This window comes from Mandrillus leucophaeus, unplaced genomic scaffold, assembly GCF_000951045.1.
Source record: "Mandrillus leucophaeus isolate KB7577 unplaced genomic scaffold, Mleu.le_1.0 Scaffold1275, whole genome shotgun sequence".
NCBI classification, from domain to species: Eukaryota; Metazoa; Chordata; class Mammalia; order Primates; family Cercopithecidae; genus Mandrillus; species Mandrillus leucophaeus.
In genome coordinates this window covers 12,480-20,227 of record NW_012101154.1, presented here as the reverse complement: position 1 = coordinate 20,227, position 7,748 = coordinate 12,480, and the positions used below count along the sequence as shown (strand labels likewise).

At 39.3% G+C, this 7,748-nt stretch overlaps 1 long non-coding RNA gene across 1 annotated transcript in view; it reads left to right on the top strand.

Annotated features, from left to right (window-relative positions):
- The window catches only part of LOC105533659, a 13,856-nt gene that overhangs the window by 2,507 nt on the left and 3,601 nt on the right, over nucleotides 1-7,748 (top strand). Inside the window, exons 2-3 of the long non-coding RNA XR_001005148.1 lie at nucleotides 1,024-2,703; nucleotides 2,758-2,966. This is a non-coding gene — a long non-coding RNA (uncharacterized LOC105533659). The remainder of the gene's footprint in view (nucleotides 1-1,023; nucleotides 2,704-2,757; nucleotides 2,967-7,748) is intronic.

The following is a 7,748-nucleotide window of genomic DNA, read 5'->3' as shown; positions in this document are numbered from 1 at the left end:
CTGAGACAATGGGGTTTTCTAAATATACAATCATGTCATCTGCAAACAGGGACAATTTGACTTCTTCTTTTCCTAACCGAATACCCTTGATTTCTTTCTCTTGCCTGATTGCCGTAGCCAGAACTTCCAACACTATGTTGAATAGGAGTGGTGAGGGAGGGCATCCCTATCTTATGCCAGTTTTCAAAGGAAATGCTTCCTGTTTTTGCCCATTCAGTATGATATTGGCTGTGGGTTTGTCATAAATAGCTCTTATGATTTTGAGATACGTTCCATCAATACCTAATTTATTGAGAGTTTTTAGCATGAAGGGCTGTTGAATTTTGTCAAAGGCCTTTTCTGCCTCTATTGAGATAATCATGTGGGTTTTTTGTCTTTGGTTCTGTTTATATGCTGGATTACGTTTATTGATTTGTGTATGTTGAACCAGCCTTGCAGCCCAGGGATGAAGCCCACTTGATCATGGTGGTTACGCTTTTTGATGTGCTGCTGGATTCGGTTTGCCAGTATTTTATTGAGGATTTTTGCATTGATGTTCTGTTCTTTTACATTTGCTGAGGAGTGGTTTACTTCCTACTATGTGGTCAATTTTGGAATAAGTGCAGTGTGGTGCTGAGTAGAATGTATATTGTGTTGATTTGGAGTGAAGAGTTCTGTAGATGTCTATTAGGTCCGCTTGGTGCAGAGTTGAGTTCAATTCCTGGATATCCTTGTTAACTTTCTGTCTCATTGATCTGTCTAATGTTGACAGTGGGATGTTAAAGTCTCCCATTATTATTGTATGGGAGTCTAAATCTCTTTGTAAGTCTCTAAAGACTTGCTTTATGAATCTGGGTGCTCCTGTATTGGTTGCATATATATTTAGGATAGTTAGCTCTTCTTGTTGAATTGATCCCTTTATCATTATGTAATGGCCTTCTTTGTCTCTTTTGATCTTTGATGGTTTAAAGTCTGTTTTATCAGAGACTAGGATTGCAACCCATGCCTTTTTTTGTTTTCCATTTGCTTGGTAATCTAGAAAAGGCTTTCAATAAAATTCAATGCCTCTCCATATTAAAAACTTCAAAAAATCTGGGTATTGAAGAAACATAACTCAAAATGATGAGCTGTTTTTGTACCAGTATCATGCTGTTTTGGTTACTGTTGCCCTGTAGTGTAGTTTGAAGTTGGGTAACGTGATGCCTCCAGCTTCATTCTTTTTGCTGAGGATTGCTTGGCTATTAGAGCTCTTTTTTTTGTTTCCGCATGAATTTTGAAATAGTTTGCTCTAGTTCTGTGAGGAATGCGATTGGTAGTTTAATAAGGATAGCTTGCATCTGTAAATTACTTTGGGCAGTATAGCCATTTTAATGACATTAATTCTTCCTATCCATGAGAATGAAATGTTTTTCCATTTGTTTATGTCTTCTCTGATTTCTTTGAGCAGTGTTTTGTAATTCTCCTAGAGATCTCCTAGAGATCTTTCACCTCCCTGGTTAGCTGTATTCCTAGGTATTTTAGTTTTTCTGTGTGTAGCAATTATGAATGGGATTGTGTTCTTCATTTGACTCTCTTCTTGACTTGATGTATAGGACTGCTAGTAATTTTCACACATTGATTTTGTATGTTAAGATTTTGCTACAGTTTATCAGCAGAAGCAGCTTTAGGGCCAAGACTGTGGGGTTTTCTGGACATGGAATCATGTCATCTGTAAACAGAGACAGTTTGATTTCCTATCTATTCCTCTCTTCCTTCCTCTATTTGGATGCCCTTCCAGTTTTGCACATTCAGTGTAATGTTGGCTGTGGGTTTGTCATGGCTAGCTCTCATCATTTTGGCACTTCTGACTAGAAGGGCAAGAGGGGCCAGTGTTGTTGTTCCCTGAAAGGCAAGTGCAGCCCACAATTACAAATGTAGTGAAGATGAAGATACATGCATATGTGTAAGTAAATATAATTGAGATATATTTAGCAGACGTAATCAATAGAGTTGATGAGTGACTGACTGGATGTGTGGGGAATTTATATCACTCCCAGGTTTTTGACTTGGGCAACTGGGCACTCACGAAGGAAAAAGAGGATCCAAGGAGAGGAACTTGTCTGAGGTCTGGGGTAGGGCTGAACAGCTGCATTTGAGACTAGTGGAGGGTGGGCTGGGCATGGGATGCACAAATGGAAATTCCACTGGGTCTGCAGCTCACACATGGGCATGACCAGCATAGAGATAGAGAGGCCCCAACACTGCTGAGAAACTGTAATTCCCTGGTGATGGTGTCAGCTGAGAAGGGAAGGAAGCCCATTTGAGGACACCGATCATTTGAGGACACTGAAGAAGAAGTGAGCAGACAAAAAGGAGCCCACAGAAGACAGGGAAGAAACAACTAGAGGGAGAAGCCAAGGCAAGCGTGTGTGGTAACATATAGGAACTGAGGGAGAGGACATTTCAAGATGGAGGGGATGTCATACAACAGGACTATGCAATGGTTTTTTACTGTGTCCACAGGAAGTCACAACAGGCAAGGGAAAGAAACCAGAACCCTGTCATGGAGTTAAGGAGTGAGTCAGAGAGGAGATGGGTAGGGACAGTGAGGTAAGGCCTCTTTTTAAGGAAGTTTGGCTGAAGGATAGACTAGCTGGACACATGCTGGGTGTGTGGGGTAGAGGGAGGAATGATGCGGGGTAGGAGAGCCTTGAGCCTGTGAGAAGAATCTCCTAGAACAGAGAAGCTGAAGTTAAAGTTGTGGGAGAGAGTGGGGATAACTGAGTGACAGATAATCAGTGGCCTTTGCCAAGAGCACAGCCCTCTTTCACTGTCACAGAGAGGAAGGACAAAACAATTGGTGTTCAAGAGTTGGTTTGTAGCACAATATTTTAACTATGTCCTTTAAAAAGTTTCTCCACAGACACTACCCAAAGCAGTCCTTCACTACAGTGGCAGACGGACCTGAACATTTTCATCTGAAGCAGCAGAGGGAACTGCAGAGTCAGGTAATTTCTAGAAGGCTTGCTTTGTTAGATTGATACTAAAGATTATTCATGAGGCCAGTCTTCTGAGATTTCTGTCATTTCTGTCATGCCAGGTCACCAACCAGTAAGGAGGCTAAAAGCAGGCCTCTTTGGGGATTCCAGATGGAAGTGTTAGACATCTGTAGTATTCCTGGTCTCGAATCATCCTGATATTCTTCATTTTGTTATTCACATTGGACTAGGGCAAGGAAATGAGTTCTGGTCCGAGTCAATGTTTACCAATAATGTTGATTTATTCGGTTCTAAATATTTAAACGCATTTTATAAATAGCTTTTCCACACCACATATATAGGGAAAAGCCAGGAGTTAACTTGGGCCAGCAGCACTGTATGCGGGGCTAACACCTTGTCTGTGTATCTCACACCAACCCTAAGCTTTTTTTCCTTCCTGTCACTTTACTCATCTTTCTTTCACATGAAATAATGTTCATTTGCTTTGAAAATGAGCTCATTTCCTTGTTTTCTTTCCATATTTCAGCAAGAACAAAGATCACCACAACTGGCCCCCCTTCAACTATGCTAGATGCAACTTGCCTTCAGTATAGTGAAACACATCGGTTAAGACGGGTTGTGCATGGCAGGACTTTCTACAAGGACACCCAATCTCCTTAATAAACATGAGATGTTCTCTTTCCAGAAGTTCTCTTGCCTGACACAGCACAGGAAGATGCTGAACGGCCACACAGTGATCCATTGGTCAGTGGTGACATAAGGGGGTCAGAAGGGAGGAGTGAGGAGAAGCAGGGAAGACTGGGTGGTTGTAGGCCTCCTTCATCTGTTCATTGGCTGTGGCATTAGGCCAGCTACTCTTTGCAATTCTGTAAAGTGAGACGGTCGATCTTGTCTACCTCTCCAGAGGATGGCTGCAAGTGTCAAATGTGGGGTAGTTAGGTGGGAGGGCATTTCAAAAAGTTAAAAAATGTGATTTTGGAGGCTTGTTATGTTGATGATTATTATAATCCTTGAGAATTCCTAGTATGAAAAAGGGAAAAGAAGATAATCTGTGAAAGAAGTAAGTGTCCAGTTACTAGTCTTTGAAAAGTGTCAGTCTGTAGCTCTTCTTAATGAGAAGAGGCAGGTTTCAGTTGCCCAGGGTCAGATTTCCTTAGTGGTGTATCTAATCACAGGAAAGATTGTGGTTCCCTCCAGTCTCTTTCTGGGGGACTAGAGCCCACTTCTCATTTCATTTAATTAGCGGAAATATAACTCAAAGTAGAATTTACTGTTAACAATGCCACAGAAACATGGTTGGAAACTATTTTTTGGTTTGTGTAAAATGCGGTTTTTATGTGCTTATAATGGTTCCAAAAATTGGGTGCTGGCCAAAGAGAGAGAGTGTTACAGAAGCCAGCAAGAAGACCTCTGTTCATTCACACCCCGGGCGTATCAGGAATTGACTCCAGTGTGTGCAAATCCAATTTGCCTGTCTTCTCAAGTTAGGGTTAATTGGATAATTCTGGAGAAGTACACACTGAAAACTATAACTAAGCCTAGCAATTAAATACTAGCTTCCTGCCTATTACATGCCTTTGTACCGTGCAAAAGAGCTCACAGGGCCTCTGAGGAAAGATCATTAACACACACCTCAAATGACTATGTCTGATTTCCTGGAAGGACTCAGAAAGGGAACGATGACTGTGGATTGGACTGAATAGTGCCTCATGCTGGAGCTGGGGTTTGAATGGAGCCTTGAAGGTTGAGAAAAAGTGATATAAACACTGGCTCCTTCCTTTTGAAAGCACATGACACTCTTTGGGCTTAGTGGTTATAGATACCTTTAGCACAGCCCAGGAGCAAGCATTCATTGTCTACCTATCATATGCTTGACTTTGGAAATGCAAATAAAAAAGGAGGTCACTGTTTTATGAAAGGATGATTTTATTCTACCTGATGTAGTCAGCTGCAAGCTTCAGAAGGCAGCACATACAATAATTATGGGCTGGTGAGATGAGAGCTAATGAAGAGATGTACAAAGTGCCATGGGATCACCAAGCAGTGGTCAGATGAAGGCATCCGATTTTCTTTAAGATCTTGCTCAAATGTCATCTCCTCTAGAAGAAAATGTAGGGTTTCACTAGGCAGACAACATGGGGAAATTCATCTCAGTTCAAGAAACATGTATTGATTATCTAATATGTTCAAGCAGTTGTGCACTGGGGATAGAAAAACATCATCATCATCATCATCATCATCATCATCATCAACATCTTGCTGTATTCCAGGCACATAATTTTACATGCATTATCTCATTTAATCTCAAACAACTCTATGATATAGGTGTTTATTATTATCCCTATTTAGATGAAACATTTAACTTTCAGAGAATTTAAATGAGTTGCACTTGCAAGCTTAGCAGGTGAGGAATCAAATTTGGAATAGGACCTAGATCAGTGATCCCCTAGATCCACAATCTTGACCAGTACCCTGTTCTCTTTGCTTAGAGAGCACTGAGAGAAAATCTGTAAGCAAATAATCACAAAACAAGGGATGATGCAATATATGTAAAAGTAGGATTTTACCTTAAGTGGAAGGAGGAAGAAGTCATTATTTATTTTTTCTGGGTGAGAGATGAAAACACTTCTGCAAGAGTATTTCCAATTTCACCAAAGTATGGAAAGATGTTTATCCTAATAACAGTACTCAGTAATGGTGTTTAATTTCAGCCTAGGACATGATTGATTCTAAAACACAACACTTCCTTAGAATTTTTGATATCTGGAATTCTATAGCTCAATGGTTTTGGTGGAAAATTGACTATTAATATTTCATATACTTCTTTTGATAATTTTGGGGCTAAATAAATCAAATCTATTCATAATTCTTAAGTTTTCAAATTCTGAAATCTTTTAGAGTTGTTTGGTTAAAACTAGTTCTTTCAGTTTGTTAGCTTACCAAATGAGCCAAAATAAAGAAAAAACAAATATTTATTTTCAGTCAGATATAGAAAGTTATTTAGTTTAGTTACATGATGTTATCTCTGCCTTTAAAAAATTTCTTCTTTCTTTTTTTCTCCCTCTCTCTTTTTGAGGGGATTATAAACACTGCCAATATTTTTTGCCTAAAGGGTAAATCCTCCTAAACTCTTTTGGGATCTATATTAGGTGCCAGATTGTCATAAGAAAATTATGTGAACTACTGGTGAATAAACAAGCAAACCAGAAGTTAGTTTTTCAAAACAGATGCTAGCCAGTAGTTCACAGGCATTATCCAGCAACTGGTGGGGATCTACTTGGCCAGCCCCTGACCACTGTAGATGTGAACTTCCCTGGACCTTGGCAGTCAAAAGGGAGAGAGGCAGAGAAAGCCCCATTATCATCACTAATTCCCTTTTGACCACACATGACAGCATGACCTGCTTCAAAGAAATAACATAAATGGTGGTTAGGTGCCCCCACAAGCCTACAGTAGCCCATTCAACAAAGAGCAAAAGTAAAATTACTTCTGATGGATTTAGCAACATCATAGTTCACCCGTGAGGCAACAGGCTTTTATTGCTTGCTTCGAGACTGGCTTCTTCTCATTTTCTTTAGGAAAGTGAGCCTACCTGACTTAGAAACAAAATTTTGGAACAGAAACCCTTTGTAAGTTGGGAGATCCCTAAACTAAAATTTCAAGTCAGATGAAAAGCCCCTTGAGAAATAAAATTCTGGCTGGGCATGGTGGCTGATGCCTGTAATTCTGGCACTTTGGAAGGCTGAGGCAGGAAGATCACTTGAGGCCAGGAGTTTGAGACCAGCCTAAGCAACATAGGGAAACCCCTGTGATATGTTTTGGACATGTGTCCCCACCCAAATCTCATGTTGAACTGTAATCCCCAGTGTTGCAGGTGGTGTCTGGAGGGAGGTGACTGGATTACGAGGGTGGATTTCTCATGAATGGTTTAGTACTATCTCCGTGGTACTCCTCATGATAGCAGGTGAGCTCTCACAAGATCTGGTTGTTTAAAAATGTGTAGTATCTCCCCTCTCACTCACTTGTTCCTGCTTTCACTATGTGACATGCCTGCTCCACCTTCACAATCTGCCAGTAATTTGTGGCAGGTTATGAGTGTGTGTAATTTATGAGTGCTGATAGGATGAAAGATAGAAAACGATTTTAGATATAAAGAAAATCATTCTGGAAGCTTCGAGTCTTCCTTTTGTAATCTATGTTGGTTCTTTTTTAATATTCCCTGTTTCAACACTGACTGACTTGGAGTCTCTCTCACAATGACTACATGTAATATGTGATTCTAGGATGTATACTAGAACAGAAAATGGATACTAAATAAAAACTGAGGAATTTTGAACAAGTATGGTCTTTAGATAATAATAATATAACAATATTGATGCCTTAATTGTAATGAACGCACCACACTAATATAAAATGTTAGTAATAGAGAAAGCAGAGTTTGGGTGCTTACCAGGAACATTATACTATTTTTACAATGTTTCTGTAAACCCAATAGTGTTCAAAAATTAAAATTTTATTTAAATCAATTGCACTATATAAGATTAATTAAACCCAAATTGTGGAAAATATAACTTCTGTTATAATGTCCTTGGAAGCTTCTAAAGACGAGGCTTTTATTTTCTATTTTTAGTAGAAATTGTACATATTTTCAAGTCAAACTGTTAATATGTGACAATATTTGCAGTACTGAAAGCTTAATAACTTATAGATTCATGGTAATGAAAAGCAAAGCATACTGTTGTTTTTTGGAATACTGTATGAATTATGTTTTTTTTTTTTTTTTTTTTTTTT